We start from the raw sequence: 19,202 nt of genomic DNA, 5'->3' as shown, positions 1-19,202 counted from the left end.
GACGTAGGGGTACGTCACTCGCCTGTCACTGACTTGTGAGCCAACCCGCCCCGGCTCGTTCACTGACAAGTCAGTGCGTGTGACCGGCGGACCCGATCGTCCGCTGGTCACTCACGATCGATCCGGTGAAGGGAGAAAGTCGGGCGGCTAATGTAAACAAGTCATTCTCCCTGGTGTAAAAATGAAGATCAGACGGTTCTACTATGTAGGACCGTTGATCTCTGTTTTTACACCAATAGCCATGTCCCTTTACAGTTAGAATCACGCCCACAGGACACACTTAACCCCTCCCTGTCCAATACAGTTAACCCCCTTCCCTGCCAGTGTCATTTTTGCAGTAACAGTGCATATATATAGCACTGATTACTGTAGTAATGTCACTGGTAACCCCAAAAGTGTCAAAAATGTCAGTCAAGGGTCCGATCTGTCCGCCGCAATGTCGCAGTACTGAAAAAAAATCGCAGATCGCCGCCATTACGCGTTAAAAAAAAAAACCACCAAAAATGACAAAAATCTTTCCCTTTGTTAGTAAACGCGATAACTTTTGCGCAAACCAATCAAAATACGCTTTTTGCGATTTTTTTTTACCAAACATATGTAGCATAAAACAAATTGGCCGAAACATTTTTTTTTGGGGGGAATTTCATATAAAAAAAATTGTGAAAAATATTGTTATTTTTGCAAAATTTACGCTCTTTTTTTGTTTATAGTGCATGATCAAAAAATCGCACAGGTGATCAAATACCACCAAAAGAAAGCTCTGTTTGTGGGAAAAAAAGGATGTCAAATTCGTTTAGGTACAGCGTCGCACGACCGCGCAATTGTCCGTTAAAGTCACGCAGTGCCGAATCGCAAAATAGGCCCTGGTCTTTGCGCGCCCGCCCGCAATTGGCTCGCAAGTCAGTGACAGGCGAGTGACGTATCCATACGTCACTCTGCCTGGCCGGGGCTGACCGCCGCAGTATATAGTCGTGCGGCGGTCGGCAACCGGTTAATAGTGATCAGTGATAATACTATGAACTGTCACTGTACTAATGACACTGGCTGGGAAGGGGTTAACATCAGGGGCAATCAAGGAGTTAAATATGTGACTAACTATGTCTAATGTGTATATAATGTGCTGCTGTTACTACTAGATCTTTCAGTTTACAGATCGCTCCGCCCTGGGCGGAGTCTTCTGCCGTTGGAGGGGGGGCGCCAGATTTCCAGCTGCACTTACATGCACAAAACTTTTCACTGCATCAGGTGGGTGTTCCCCCGCCCCGTGTGTCCTGCACAAATGCTACCGTAGGTAGTGTCCCTACTGCCGTAACCACGCTGATCAGCCTCAGCAACACTACAGGCTGCACAGCGATCAGTGACAGTGTAAATATGCCGGTGTACTGCCGATTTTTTCAACTTGCCGAATAATTCAACCTCCGACGTCACTTCCGCCGCGAGTACGAGCGGCTAGGAGACTTCCAATACAACTTGCAATGCAATGCCTGGCCGCGAGAGTCCATGCCCGTGCACAGCGGCGAAGACTGTGCACGAGAGTTGGATATCTCGGCAGGAAGTTTAAACTCAACTGTGCATGCGCCCGACAATTGGAGCCGCTGTACAGTACATAGTTGGAGTTTTCGGCAAGCTGTTTTCCCAGACTTTTGGAGTATATATAATGTTTTCCCAGACTTTTGGAGCATATATATATATAAAGAGTTTTCGGCAAGCTGTTTTCCCAGACTTTTGGAGCTTATATAAATATATAAAGGATTTTCAAAAAAAATTCTGCAGCATGGTTAACACTACTCTATATATATATATATATATATATATATATATATATATATATATATATATATATATATATATATATATATATATATATATATATGTGTGTGTATATATATATATATATATATATATATATATATGTGTATATATATATATATATATATGTGTGTGTGCGCCCGACATTTGGAGCCACTGTACATACTTGGAGTTTTCGGCAAGATGTTGCGCCCGACATTTTGAGCTTATATATATATATATATATATATATATATATATAAAGTATTTACAAAAAAATATGTATATATATGTGTGTGTGTAGATATATACAGTATATATATGTGTGTATGTGTATATATATACATATATATATATATATATATATATGTGTGTGTATATATATGTGTGTGTATATATATATGTGTGTATATATATATATGTGTGTGTATATATATATATATATATATATATATATATATATATATATATGTATATATATATATATATATATATATATATATATATATATATATATAGCTTTTTTTTTATCCTCCCGTTTATTTATTTTTATATCTATCTATAAAAATGGACGGATAAAAGAAAAAAACCTAAATAAATAAATACCAGTGCCTGACACTTTGATTATATACATATATATTAGTCCTCACATTTATATATTATATATATATATATATATATATATATATATATATATATATGATCAGAAGAACAGCCCTCGTTTGATATAGCTGGCTGAGAGTAGTGACAGCCCTTTCATGATGTGCCGGCATGATGGGGGACACAGGTGGCAGAACAACGGGGGACACAGGCTGCAGGACGACGGGGGACAAAGGCTAGGAGATGATGGGGGACAAAGGCTACGAGATGGGGACACAGTCTGCATGGTGGTGGGGGACACAGGCTGCAGGACGACAGGGGACACAGGCTGCAGGATGACGGGGGACACAGTCTACGACATGGGGACACAGTCTGCATGATGGCGGGGGACACAGGCGGAGTCAGGGGTGTACCAATGGAGGGGTGGGGCACAGTGGCGGCTGGTGCTCAAAATTTTTGGGGGGGGGGGCGCAAACAGAAAAATGTAATAGGCATTGCTTTGCGGCAAAAAACACTGTAAAAAATTGCATTACTTTGAGGTCGCAAAAGTGTGAAAGGGGCCTTCAGTAATTAAGGTATAGTGTGCCCCCTTTCAATGCAGAGTGACCAGCGTGCCCCCTTTCAATGCAGAGTGACCAGCGTGCCCCCTATCAATGCAGAGTGACCAGCGTGCCCCCTTTCAATGCACAGTGAGCTGCGTGCCCCCTTTCAATGCAGTGACCAGTGTACATGCCCCCTTCAATGCAGAGATCAGCGTACATGCCCCCAATGGAGAGACCAGCATACATGCCCCCTTCAATGCAGTGACCAGCATACCATTCCCCCAATGCAGAGATCAGCGTACATGCCCCCAATGCAGTGACCAGCATACATGCCCCCAATGCAGAGATCAGCGTGCGTGCCCACTTCAATGCAATGAACATTGTGCCGTGCCCCCATCAATGTAGAGTTCAGCGTGCCCCCCCCCCCTCGCCCCCCGAGAGCAGTGCAGTTACCTGGAGCCCTGGAGCACGGCGGCGACGGCTTCTCTTGTCTTCAGTCCCGGACTCCCGGCGGGCGGCTTCTTCTCACTCCGGCTGCATGTCTTCTCTGGTCCTCCCGCTCCCGCCTCCTCCTCTGCCAATGGCATGGGGTTTGCCGTGCGACCAATCAGGAAGCCGGTATTAGACCGGCTTCCTGATTGGCCAAGAGGAGGATCGGTGTGACAATAGCGAATTTTCATTCGCTATTGTCACACAATGGGCGGGCTCTGGGCGCTCTGCTCTGCGCCCCGGGACTACCCTTTGCATCACCCTATTAGAGCCTCTGGCTCTAATCAGGTGATTTAAAAAAAACCCATTAAGCTCCATGCGTCCGGCGCCCTGCATGCAGATTAGGGGGCCGGATGCATGGATGGGGGGGCCCTGTATACACCAGCCGCCACTGGTGGGGCAGGGTGGGTGCTTGCCGAGATCTCCAACCCACGTCACCTCTGGTCGGAGATCTCGGCAAGTTGCCTGTACTGTGCATGTGCGCCAAGAAAATGCCGTGCACAGAGAAGTCCTATGCAGTGCACAAAAGAGTTGGAGTTCTCGGCAGGACAATGTATGCTACTGCGGAAGTGTCTGCGGTTGGACTTTTAAGCAGGACAATATATGCTACTGTGCAGGCCCCCGCGGCTCCTGAAGCAAAAATTAAACACAACAGTTTGGAGAGCGGGATTTGAGCATCCGCAGTCCCTATTTTATGTTATTGTCTAATAAAAACCCGTGCACAGTACTATCCCCCAGAGTACTATTACAAATGTGACCATCCACAGTCCACGTTTTATTTTATTGGCAAATAAAAACCTGTACACAGTGCCATCCCCCACATTACTAGTACAAATGTGAGCATACCTATGTGCTGTTTGAATGGGCAGAGTCGCAGGCAGGAGTTAGCTGAGCTAAGCCTGAAAGGGAATGCTGGGATTTATAGTTCCTCTCCATACAAAAAATGCCACAGGACTTAGCATAGCTGAGCTTGAAAGTACGTGCTGGGATTTATAGTTCCTCTCCATACAAGAAATACAAAGCTGGTTCCAGATGCAGTGCGACCTCTCAGAGATAGGCAGCGTTGTGTAATAATATCAGCTCACACTGAGGCCATTTTTATGTTTGAACTCTTTATTACAGCTCCTCACACAGGGGACACAGACACCCCCCCCCCTGTCACCCATGGCAACGTACATTTCCGCACACAGGAGACACAGACAACCCCCTGTCACCCATGGCAACGTACATTTCCTCACACAGAAGACACAGACCACCCCCCCTGTCACCCATGGCAACGTACATTTCCTCACACAGGAGACACAGACCACCCCCCGTCACCCATGGCAACGTACAGCTCCTCACACAGGGGACACAGACCCCTCCCCCTGTCACCCATGGCAACATATATTTCCTCACACAGGAGACACAGACCACCCCCCCCCCTGTCACCCATGGCAATGTACATTTCCTCACACAGGAGACATCGACCCCTCCCCCTGTCACCCATGGCAACGTATATTTCCTCACACAGGAGACACAGACCTCCCCCTGTCACCCATGGCAACGTACATTTCCTCACACAGGAGACACAGACCTCCCCCTGTCACCCATGGCAATGTACATTTCCTCACACAGGAGACACAGATCTCCCCCTGTCACCCATGGCAACATACATTTCCTCACACAGGAGACACAGACCACCCCCTGTCACCCATGGTAACGTATATTTCCTCACACAGGAGACACAGACCTCCCCCTGTCACCCATGGCAACATACATTTCCTCACACAGGAGACACAGACCACCCCCTGTCACCCATGGTAACGTATATTTCCTCACACAGGAGACACAGACCTCCCCCTGTCACCCATGGCAACATACATTTCCTCACACAGGAGACACAGACCTCCACCTGTCACCCATGGCAACGTACATTTCCTCACACAGGAGACACAGACCTCCCCCTGTCACCCATGGCAATGTACAGCTCCTCACACAGGGGACAAAGACCTCCCCCCTGTCACCCATGGCAACGTACAGCTCCTCACACAGGGGACACAGACCACCCCCTGTCACCCATGGTAACGTACATTTTCTCACACAGGAGACACAGACCTCCCCCTGTCACCCATGGCAACATATATTTCCTCACACAGGAGACACAGACCACCCCCCCCTGTCACCCATGGCAACGTACATTTCCTCACACAGGAGACACAGACCTCCCCCTGTCACCCATGGCAATGTACATTTCCTCACACAGGAGACACAGACCCCTCCCCCTGTCACCCATGGCAACGTACAGCTCCTCACACAGGGGACAAAGACCACCGCCTCCCCCTGTCACCCATAGCAACGTACATTTCCTCACACAGGAGATACAGACCACCCCCTCCTGTCACCCATGGCAATGTACAGCTCCTCACACAGGGGACACAGTCAACCCCCGTCACCCATGGCAACGTACATTTCCTCACACAGGAGACACAGACCACCCCCCGTCACCCATGGCAATGTACAGCTCCTCACACAGGGGACAAAGACCTCCCCCCTGTCACCCATGGCAACGTACAGCTCCTCACACAGGGGACACAGACCACCCCCTGTCACCCATGGTAACGTACATTTTCTCACACAGGAGACACAGACCTCCCCCTGTCACCCATGGCAACATATATTTCCTCACACAGGAGACACAGACCTCCCCCTGTCACCCATGGCAACGTACATTTCCTCACACAGGAGACACAGACCTCCCCTGTCACCCATGGCAACGTACATTTCCACACACAGGAGACACAGACCTCCCCCTGTCACCCATGGTAACGTATATTTCCTCACACAGGAGACACAGACCTCCCCCTGTCACCCATGGCAACATACATTTCCTCACACAGGAGACACAGAGCCCTCCCCCTGTCACCCATGGCAACGTACAGCTCCTCACACAGGGGACAAAGACCACCGCCTCCCCCTGTCACCCATGGCAACGTACATTTCCTCACACAGGAGACACAGACCTCCCCCTGTCACCCATGGCAATGTACATTTCCTCACACAGGGGACACAGACCTCCCCCTGTCACCCATGGCAACGTACATTTCCTCACACAGGAGACACAGACCACCCCCTATCACCCATGGCAACGTACATTTCCTCACACAGGAGACACAGACCTCCCCCCGTCACCCATGGCAACGTATATTTCCTCACACAGGAGACACAGACCTCCCCCTGTCACCCATGGCAACATACATTTCCTCACACAGGAGACACAGACCTCCCCCTGTCACCCATGGCAACGTACATTTCCTCACACAGGAGACACAGACCTCCCCCTGTCACCCATGGCAACGTACAGCTCCTTACACAGGAGACACAGACCACCCCCCCTGTCACCCATGGCAACATATATTTCCTCACACAGGAGACACAGACCACCCCCCCCCCCCCCTGTCACCCATGGCAATGTACATTTCCTCACACAGGAGACATCGACCCCTCCCCCTGTCACCCATGGCAACGTATATTTCCTCACACAGGAGACACAGACCTCCCCCTGTCACCCATGGCAATGTACATTTCCTCACACAGGGGACACAGACCTCCCCCTGTCACCCATGGCAACGTACATTTCCTCACACAGGAGACACAGACCACCCCCTATCACCCATGGCAACGTACATTTCCTCACACAGGAGACACAGACCTCCCCCCGTCACCCATGGCAACGTATATTTCCTCACACAGGAGACACAGACCTCCCCCTGTCACCCATGGCAACATACATTTCCTCACACAGGAGACACAGACCTCCCCCTGTCACCCATGGCAACGTACATTTCCTCACACAGGAGACACAGACCACCCCCCGTCACCCATGGCAACGTACAGCTCCTCACACAGGGGACACAGACCCCTCCCCCTGTCACCCATGGCAACATATATTTCCTCACACAGGAGACATCGACCCCTCCCCCTGTCACCCATGGCAACGTATATTTCCTCACACAGGAGACACAGACCTCCCCCTGTCACCCATGGCAACGTACATTTCCTCACACAGGAGACACAGACCTCCCCCTGTCACCCATGGCAATGTACATTTCCTCACACAGGAGACACAGATCTCCCCCTGTCACCCATGGCAACATACATTTCCTCACACAGGAGACACAGACCCCTCCCCCTGTCACCCATGGCAACATACATTTCCTCACACAGGGGACACAGACCTCCCCCTGTCACCCATGGCAACGTACATTTCCTCACACAGGAGACACAGATCTCCCCCTGTCACCCATGGCAACGTACATTTCCTCACACAGGGGACACAGACCTCCCCCTGTCACCCATGGCAACATACATTTCCTCACACAGGAGACACAGACCTCCCCCTGTCACCCATGGTAACGTATATTTCCTCACACAGGAGACACAGACCTCCCCCCTGTCACCCATGGCAACATACATTTCCTCACACAGGAGACACAGAGCTCCCCCTCTCACCCATGGCAATGTACATTTCCTCACACAGGAGGCACAGACCACTCCCTGTCACCCATGGCAACGTACAGCTCCTCACACAGGGGACACAGACCCCTCCCCCTGTCACCCATGGCAACATATATTTCCTCACACAGGAGACACAGACCACCCCCCCCTGTCACCCATGGCAACGTACATTTCCTCACAAAGGAGACACAGACCACCCCCTGTCACCCATGGCAACGTATATTTCCTCACACAGGAGACACAGACCTCCCCCTGTCACCCATGGCAACGTACATTTCCTCACACAGGAGACACAGACCACCCCTTGTCACCCATGGCAACGTACATTTCCTCACACAGGAGACACAGACCTCCCCCTGTCACCCATGGCAACGTACATTTCCTCTCACAGGAGACACAGACCACCCCCTGTCAGCCATGGCAACGTACATTTCCTCACACAGGAGACACAGACCTCCCCCTGTCACCCATGGCAATGTACAGCTCCTCACACAGGGGACAAAGACCTCCCCCCTGTCACCCATGGCAACGTACAGCTCCTCACACAGGAGACACAGACCTCCCCCTGTCACCCATGGCAATGTACATTTCCTCACACAGGAGACACAGACCCCTCCCCCTGTCACCCATGGCAACGTACATTTCCTCACACAGGAGACACAGACCACCCCCTGTCAGCCATGGCAACGTACATTTCCTCACACAGGAGACACAGACCTCCCCCTGTCACCCATGGCAACGTACATTTCCTCACACAGGAGACACAGACCTCCACCTGTCACCCATGGCAACGTACATTTCCTCACACAGGAGACACAGACCTCCCCCTGTCACCCATGGCAATGTACAGCTCCTCACACAGGGGACAAAGACCTCCCCCCTGTCACCCATGGCAACGTACAGCTCCTCACACAGGGGACACAGACCACCCCCTGTCACCCATGGTAACGTACATTTTCTCACACAGGAGACACAGACCTCCCCCTCTCACCCATGGCAACATATATTTCCTCACACAGGAGACACAGACCACCCCCCCCTGTCACCCATGGCAACGTACATTTCCTCACACAGGAGACACAGACCTCCCCCTGTCACCCATGGCAATGTACATTTCCTCACACAGGAGACACAGACCCCTCCCCCTGTCACCCATGGCAACGTACAGCTCCTCACACAGGGGACAAAGACCACCGCCTCCCCCTGTCACCCATAGCAACGTACATTTCCTCACACAGGAGATACAGACCACCCCCTCCTGTCACCCATGGCAATGTACAGCTCCTCACACAGGGGACACAGTCAACCCCCGTCACCCATGGCAACGTACATTTCCTCACACAGGAGACACAGACCACCCCCCGTCACCCATGGCAATGTACATTTCCTCACACAGGGGTCACAGACCCCTCCCCCTGTCACCCATGGCAACGTACAGCTCCTCACACAGGGGACACAGACTCCCCCTGTCACCCATGGCAATGTACATTTCCTCACACAGGAGACATCGACCCCTCCCCCTGTCACCCATGGCAACATATATTTCCTCACACAGGAGACACAGACCTCCCCCTGTCACCCATGGCAACGTACATTTCCTCACACAGGAGACACAGACCTCCCCCTGTCACCCATGGCAACGTACATTTCCACACACAGGAGACACAGACCTCCCCCTGTCACCCATGGTAACGTATATTTCCTCACACAGGAGACACAGACCTCCCCCTGTCACCCATGGCAACATACATTTCCTCACACAGGAGACACAGACCCCTCCCCCTGTCACCCATGGCAACGTACAGCTCCTCACACAGGGGACAAAGACCACCGCCTCCCCCTGTCACCCATGGCAACGTACATTTCCTCACACAGGAGACACAGACCTCCCCCTGTCACCCATGGCAATGTACATTTCCTCACACAGGGGACACAGACCTCCCCCTGTCACCCATGGCAACGTACATTTCCTCACACAGGAGACACAGACCACCCCCTATCACCCATGGCAACGTACATTTCCTCACACAGGAGACACAGACCTCCCCCCGTCACCCATGGCAACGTATATTTCCTCACACAGGAGACACAGACCTCCCCCTGTCACCCATGGCAACATACATTTCCTCACACAGGAGACACAGACCTCCCCCTGTCACCCATGGCAACGTACATTTCCTCACACAGGAGACACAGACCTCCCCCTGTCACCCATGGCAACGTACAGCTCCTTACACAGGAGACACAGACCACCCCCCCTGTCACCCATGGCAACATATATTTCCTCACACAGGAGACACAGACCACCCCCCCCCCCTGTCACCCATGGCAATGTACATTTCCTCACACAGGAGACATCGACCCCTCCCCCTGTCACCCATGGCAACGTATATTTCCTCACACAGGAGACACAGACCTCCCCCTGTCACCCATGGCAATGTACATTTCCTCACACAGGAGACACAGACCTCCCCCTGTCACCCATGGCAACGTACATTTCCTCACACAGGGGACACAGACCTCCCCCTGTCACCCATGGCAACATACATTTCCTCACACAGGAGACACAGACCTCCCCCTGTCACCCATGGTAACGTATATTTCCTCACACAGGAGACACAGACCTCCCCCTGTCACCCATGGCAACATACATTTCCTCACACAGGAGACACAGAGCTCCCCCTCTCACCCATGGCAATGTACATTTCCTCACACAGGAGGCACAGACCACTCCCTGTCACCCATGGCAACGTACAGCTCCTCACACAGGGGACACAGACCCCTCCCCCTGTCACCCATGGCAACATATATTTCCTCACACAGGAGACACAGACCACCCCCCCCTGTCACCCATGGCAACGTACATTTCCTCACACAGGAGACACAGACCACCCCCTGTCACCCATGGCAACGTATATTTCCTCACACAGGAGACACAGACCTCCCCCTGTCACCCATGGCAACGTACATTTCCTCACACAGGAGACACAGACCACCCCTTGTCACCCATGGCAACGTACATTTCCTCACACAGGAGACACAGACCTCCCCCTGTCACCCATGGCAACGTACATTTCCTCACACAGGAGACACAGACCACCCCCTGTCAGCCATGGCAACGTACATTTCCTCACACAGGAGACACAGACCTCCCCCTGTCAACCATGGCAACGTACATTTCCTCACACAGGAGACACAGACCTCCACCTGTCACCCATGGCAACGTACATTTCCTCACACAGGAGACACAGACCTCCCCCTGTCACCCATGGCAATGTACAGCTCCTCACACAGGGGACAAAGACCTCCCCCCTGTCACCCATGGCAACGTACAGCTCCTCACACAGGGGACACAGACCACCCCCTGTCACCCATGGTAACGTACATTTTCTCACACAGGAGACACAGACCTCCCCCTGTCACCCATGGCAACATATATTTCCTCACACAGGAGACACAGACCACCCCCCCCCTGTCACCCATGGCAACGTACATTTCCTCACACAGGAGACACAGACCTCCCCCTGTCACCCATGGCAATGTACATTTCCTCACACAGGAGACACAGACCCCTCCCCCTGTCACCCATGGCAACGTACAGCTCCTCACACAGGGGACAAAGACCACCGCCTCCCCCTGTCACCCATAGCAACGTACATTTCCTCACACAGGAGACACAGACCTCCCCCTGTCACCCATGGCAATGTACATTTCCTCACACAGGGGACACAGACCTCCCCCTGTCACCCATGGCAACGTACATTTCCTCACACAGGAGACACAGACCACCCCCTATCACCCATGGCAACGTACATTTCCTCACACAGGAGACACAGACCTCCCCCCGTCACCCATGGCAACGTATATTTCCTCACACAGGAGACACAGACCTCCCCCTGTCACCCATGGCAACATACATTTCCTCACACAGGAGACACAGACCTCCCCCTGTCACCCATGGCAACGTACATTTCCTCACACAGGAGACACAGACCTCCCCCTGTCACCCATGGCAACATATATTTCCTCACAAAGGAGACACAGACCACCCCCCCCCTGTCACCCATGGCAATGTACATTTCCTCACACAGGAGACACAGACCTCCCCCTGTCACCCATGGCAACGTACATTTCCTCACACAGGGGACACAGACCTCCCCCTGTCACCCATGGCAACGTACATTTCCTCACACAGGAGACATCGACCCCTCCCCCTGTCACCCATGGCAACGTATATTTCCTCACACAGGAGACACAGACCTCCCCCTGTCACCCATGGCAACGTACATTTCCTCACACAGGAGACACAGACCTCCCCCTGTCACCCATGGCAATGTACATTTCCTCACACAGGAGACACAGACCTCCCCCTGTCACCCATGGCAACGTACATTTCCTCACACAGGGGACACAGACCTCCCCCTGTCACCCATGGCAACGTACATTTCCTCACACAGGAGACACAGACCTCCCCCTGTCACCCATGGTAACGTATATTTCCTCACACAGGAGACACAGACCTCCCCCTGTCACCCATGGCAACATACATTTCCTCACACAGGAGACACAGAGCTCCCCCTCTCACCCATGGCAATGTACATTTCCTCACACAGGAGGCACAGACCACTCCCTGTCACCCATGGCAACGTACAGCTCCTCACACAGGGGACACAGACCCCTCCCCCTGTCACCCATGGCAACATATATTTCCTCACACAGGAGACACAGACCACCCCCCCCCTGTCACCCATGGCAACGTACATTTCCTCACACAGGAGACACAGACCACCCCCTGTCACCCATGGCAACGTATATTTCCTCACACAGGAGACACAGACCTCCCCCTGTCACCCATGGCAACGTACATTTCCTCACACAGGAGACACAGACCACCCCTTGTCACCCATGGCAACGTACATTTCCTCACACAGGAGACACAGACCTCCCCCTGTCACCCATGGCAACGTACATTTCCTCACACAGGAGACACAGACCTCCCCCTGTCACCCATGGCAACGTACATTTCCTCACACAGGAGACACAGACCTCCACCTGTCACCCATGGCAACGTACATTTCCTCACACAGGAGACACAGACCTCCCCCTGTCACCCATGGCAATGTACAGCTCCTCACACAGGAGACACAGACCACCCCTTGTCACCCATGGCAACGTACATTTCCTCACACAGGAGACACAGACCTCCCCCTGTCACCCATGGCAACGTACATTTCCTCACACAGGAGACACAGACCTCCCCCTGTCACCCATGGTAACGTATATTTCCTCACACAGGAGACACAGACCTCCCCCTGTCACCCATGGCAACATACATTTCCTCACACAGGAGACACAGAGCTCCCCCTCTCACCCATGGCAATGTACATTTCCTCACACAGGAGGCACAGACCACTCCCTGTCACCCATGGCAACGTACAGCTCCTCACACAGGGAACACAGACCCCTCCCCCTGTCACCCATGGCAACATATATTTCCTCACACAGGAGACACAGACCACCCCCCCCCCCTGTCACCCATGGCAACGTACATTTCCTCACACAGGAGACACAGACCACCCCCTGTCACCCATGGCAACGTATATTTCCTCACACAGGAGACACAGACCTCCCCCTGTCACCCATGGCAACGTACATTTCCTCACACAGGAGACACAGACCACCCCTTGTCACCCATGGCAACGTACATTTCCTCACACAGGAGACACAGACCTCCCCCTGTCACCCATGGCAACGTACATTTCCTCACACAGGAGACACAGACCACCCCCTGTCAGCCATGGCAACGTACATTTCCTCACACAGGAGACACAGACCTCCCCCTGTCAACCATGGCAACGTACATTTCCTCACACAGGAGACACAGACCTCCACCTGTCACCCATGGCAACGTACATTTCCTCACACAGGGGACACAGACCTCCCCCTGTCACCCATGGCAACATACATTTCCTCACACAGGAGACACAGACCTCCCCCTGTCACCCATGGTAACGTATATTTCCTCACACAGGAGACACAGACCTCCCCCTGTCACCCATGGCAACATACATTTCCTCACACAGGAGACACAGAGCTCCCCCTCTCACCCATGGCAATGTACATTTCCTCACACAGGAGGCACAGACCACTCCCTGTCACCCATGGCAACGTACAGCTCCTCACACAGGGGACACAGACCCCTCCCCCTGTCACCCATGGCAACATATATTTCCTCACACAGGAGACACAGACCACCCCCCCCTGTCACCCATGGCAACGTACATTTCCTCACACAGGAGACACAGACCACCCCCTGTCACCCATGGCAACGTATATTTCCTCACACAGGAGACACAGACCTCCCCCTGTCACCCATGGCAACGTACATTTCCTCACACAGGAGACACAGACCACCCCTTGTCACCCATGGCAACGTACATTTCCTCACACAGGAGACACAGACCTCCCCCTGTCACCCATGGCAACGTACATTTCCTCACACAGGAGACACAGACCACCCCCTGTCAGCCATGGCAACGTACATTTCCTCACACAGGAGACACAGACCTCCCCCTGTCAACCATGGCAACGTACATTTCCTCACACAGGAGACACAGACCTCCACCTGTCACCCATGGCAACGTACATTTCCTCACACAGGATACACAGACCTCCCCCTGTCACCCATGGCAATGTACAGCTCCTCACACAGGGAACAAAGACCTCCCCCCTGTCACCCATGGCAACGTACAGCTCCTCACACAGGGGACACAGACCACCCCCTGTCACCCATGGTAACGTACATTTTCTCACACAGGAGACACAGACCTCCCCCTGTCACCCATGGCAACATATATTTCCTCACACAGGAGACACAGACCACCCCCCCCTGTCACCCATGGCAACGTACATTTCCTCACACAGGAGACACAGACCTCCCCCTGTCACCCATGGCAATGTACATTTCCTCACACAGGAGACACAGACCCCTCCCCCTGTCACCCATGGCAACGTACAGCTCCTCACACAGGGGACAAAGACCACCGCCTCCCCCTGTCACCCATAGCAACGTACATTTCCTCACACAGGAGACACAGACCTCCCCCTGTCACCCATGGCAATGTACATTTCCTCACACAGGGGACACAGACCTCCCCCTGTCACCCATGGCAACGTACATTTCCTCACACAGGAGACACAGACCACCCCCTATCACCCATGGCAACGTACATTTCCTCACACAGGAGACACAGACCTCCCCCCGTCACCCATGGCAACGTATATTTCCTCACACAGGAGACACAGACCTCCCCCTGTCACCCATGGCAACATACATTTCCTCACACAGGAGACACAGACCTCCCCCTGTCACCCATGGCAACGTACATTTCCTCACACAAGAGACACAGACCTCCCCCTGTCACCCATGGCAACATATATTTCCTCACAAAGGAGACACAGACCACCCCCCCCCCTGTCACCCATGGCAATGTACATTTCCTCACACAGGAGACATCGACCCCTCCCCCTGTCACCCATGGCAACGTATATTTCCTCACACAGGAGACACAGACCTCCCCCTGTCACCCATGGCAACGTACATTTCCTCACACAGGAGACACAGACCTCCCCCTGTCACCCATGGCAATGTACATTTCCTCACACAGGAGACACAGACCTCCCCCTGTCACCCATGGCAACGTACATTTCCTCACACAGGGGACACAGACCTCCCCCTGTCACCCATGGCAACGTACATTTCCTCACACAGGAGACACAGACCTCCCCCTGTCACCCATGGTAACGTATATTTCCTCACACAGGAGACACAGACCTCCCCCTGTCACCCATGGCAACATACATTTCCTCACACAGGAGACACAGAGCTCCCCCTCTCACCCATAGCAATGTACATTTCCTCACACAGGAGGCACAGACCACTCCCTGTCACCCATGGCAACGTACAGCTCCTCACACAGGGGACACAGACCCCTCCCCCTGTCACCCATGGCAACATATATTTCCTCACACAGGAGACACAGACCACCCCCCCCCTGTCACCCATGGCAACGTACATTTCCTCACACAGGAGACACAGACCACCCCCTGTCACCCATGGCAACGTATATTTCCTCACACAGGAGACACAGACCTCCCCCTGTCACCCATGGCAACGTACATTTCCTCACACAGGAGACACAGACCACCCCTTGTCACCCATGGCAACGTACATTTCCTCACACAGGAGACACAGACCTCCCCCTGTCACCCATGGCAACGTACATTTCCTCACACAGGAGACACAGACCTCCACCTGTCACCCATGGCAACGTACATTTCCTCACACAGGAGACACAGACCTCCCCCTGTCACCCATGGCAATGTACAGCTCCTCACACAGGGAACAAAGACCTCCCCCCTGTCACCCATGGCAACGTACAGCTCCTCACACAGGGGACACAGACCACCCCCTGTCACCCATGGTAACGTACATTTTCTCACACAGGAGACACAGACCTCCCCCTGTCACCCATGGCAACATATATTTCCTCACACAGGAGACACAGACCACCCCCCCCCTGTCACCCATGGCAACGTACATTTCCTCACACAGGAGACACAGACCTCCCCCTGTCACCCATGGCAATGTACATTTCCTCACACAGGAGACACAGACCCCTCCCCCTGTCACCCATGGCAACGTACAGCTCCTCACACAGGGGACAAAGACCACCGCCTCCCCCTGTCACCCATAGCAACGTACATTTCCTCACACAGGAGACACAGACCTCCCCCTGTCACCCATGGCAATGTACATTTCCTCACACAGGGGACACAGACCTCCCCCTGTCACCCATGGCAACGTACATTTCCTCACACAGGAGACACAGACCACCCCCTATCACCCATGGCAACGTACATTTCCTCACACAGGAGACACAGACCTCCCCCCGTCACCCATGGCAACGTATATTTCCTCACACAGGAGACACAGACCTCCCCCTGTCACCCATGGCAACATACATTTCCTCACACAGGAGACACAGACCTCCCCCTGTCACCCATGGCAACGTACATTTCCTCACACAAGAGACACAGACCTCCCCCTGTCACCCATGGCAACATATATTTCCTCACAAAGGAGACACAGACCACCCCCCCCCCCCTGTCACCCATGGCAATGTACATTTCCTCACACAGGAGACATCGACCCCTCCCCCTGTCACCCATGGCAACGTATATTTCCTCACACAGGAGACACAGACCTCCCCCTGTCACCCATGGCAACGTACATTTCCTCACACAGGAGACACAGACCTCCCCCTGTCACCCATGGCAATGTACATTTCCTCACACAGGAGACACAGACCTCCCCCTGTCACCCATGGCAACGTACATTTCCTCACACAGGGGACACAGACCTCCCCCTGTCACCCATGGCAACGTACATTTCCTCACACAGGAGACACAGACCTCCCCCTGTCACCCATGGCAACATACATTTCCTCACACAGGAGACACAGAGCTCCCCCTCTCACCCATAGCAATGTACATTTCCTCACACAGGAGGCACAGACCACTCCCTGTCACCCATGGCAACGTACAGCTCCTCACACAGGGGACACAGACCCCTCCCCCTGTCACCCATGGCAACATATATTTCCTCACACAGGAGACACAGACCACCCCCCCCCTGTCACCCATGGCAACGTACATTTCCTCACACAGGAGACACAGACCACCCCCTGTCACCCATGGCAACGTATATTTCCTCACACAGGAGACACAGACCTCCCCCTGTCACCCATGGCAACGTACATTTCCTCACACAGGAGACACAGACCACCCCTTGTCACCCATGGCAACGTACATTTCCTCACACAGGAGACACAGACCTCCCCCTGTCACCCATGGCAACGTACATTTCCTCACACAGGAGACACAGACCACCCCCTGTCAGCCATGGCAACGTACATTTCCTCACACAGGAGACACAGACCTCCCCCTGTCAACCATGGCAACGTACATTTCCTCACACAGGAGACACAGACCTCCACCTGTCACCCATGGCAACGTACATTTCCTCACACAGGAGACACAGACCTCCCCCTGTCACCCATGGCAATGTACAGCTCCTCACACAGGGGACAAAGACCTCCCCCCTGTCACCCATGGCAACGTACAGCTCCTCACACAGGGGACACAGACCACCCCCTGTCACCCATGGTAACGTACATTTTCTCACACAGGAGACACAGACCTCCCCCTGTCACCCATGGCAACATATATTTCCTCACACAGGAGACACAGACCACCCCCCCCCTGTCACCCATGGCAACGTACATTTCCTCACACAGGAGACACAGACCTCCCCCTGTCACCCATGGCAATGTACATTTCCTCACACAGGAGACACAGACCCCTCCCCCTGTCACCCATGGCAACGTACAGCTCCTCACACAGGGGACAAAGACCACCGCCTCCCCCTGTCACCCATAGCAACGTACATTTCCTCACACAGGAGACACAGACCTCCCCCTGTCACCCATGGCAATGTACATTTCCTCACACAGGGGACACAGACCTCCCCCTGTCACCCATGGCAACGTACATTTCCTCACACAGGAGACACAGACCACCCCCTATCACCCATGGCAACGTACATTTCCTCACACAGGAGACACAGACCTCCCCCCGTCACCCATGGCAACGTATATTTCCTCACACAGGAGACACAGACCTCCCCCTGTCACCCATGGCAACATACATTTCCTCACACAGGAGACACAGACCTCCCCCTGTCACCCATGGCAACGTACATTTCCTCACACAGGAGACACAGACCTCCCCCTGTCACCCATGGCAACATATATTTCCTCACAAAGGAGACACAGACCACCCCCCCCCCTGTCACCCATGGCAATGTACATTTCCTCACACAGGAGACATCGACCCCTCCCCCTGTCACCCATGGCAACGTATATTTCCTCACACAGGAGACACAGACCTCCCCCTGTCACCCATGGCAACGTACATTTCCTCACACAGGAGACACAGACCTCCCCCTGTCACCCATGGCAATGTACATTTCCTCACACAGGAGACACAGACCTCCCCCTGTCACCCATGGCAACGTACATTTCCTCACACAGGGGACACAGACCTCCCCCTGTCACCCATGGCAACGTACATTTCCTCACACAGGAGACACAGACCTCCCCCTGTCACCCATGGTAACGTATATTTCCTCACACAGGAGACACAGACCTCCCCCTGTCACCCATG

The 19,202-nt window shown here is 53.1% G+C and overlaps 1 protein-coding gene across 1 annotated transcript in view; it reads right to left on the bottom strand.

Moving 5' to 3' along the window:
* LIPE (lipase E, hormone sensitive type) overlaps positions 1-19,202 on the bottom strand; it is a 328,286-nt gene that overhangs the window by 257,650 nt on the left and 51,434 nt on the right. The gene's annotated exons all lie outside the window — the stretch shown is intronic.

The sequence above is a fragment of the Pelophylax lessonae genome (assembly GCF_965119305.1).
Source record: "Pelophylax lessonae genome assembly, chromosome: 12".
Lineage (NCBI taxonomy): Eukaryota > Metazoa > Chordata > Amphibia > Anura > Ranidae > Pelophylax > Pelophylax lessonae.
This window is presented reverse-complemented; position numbering and strand designations above follow the sequence as displayed.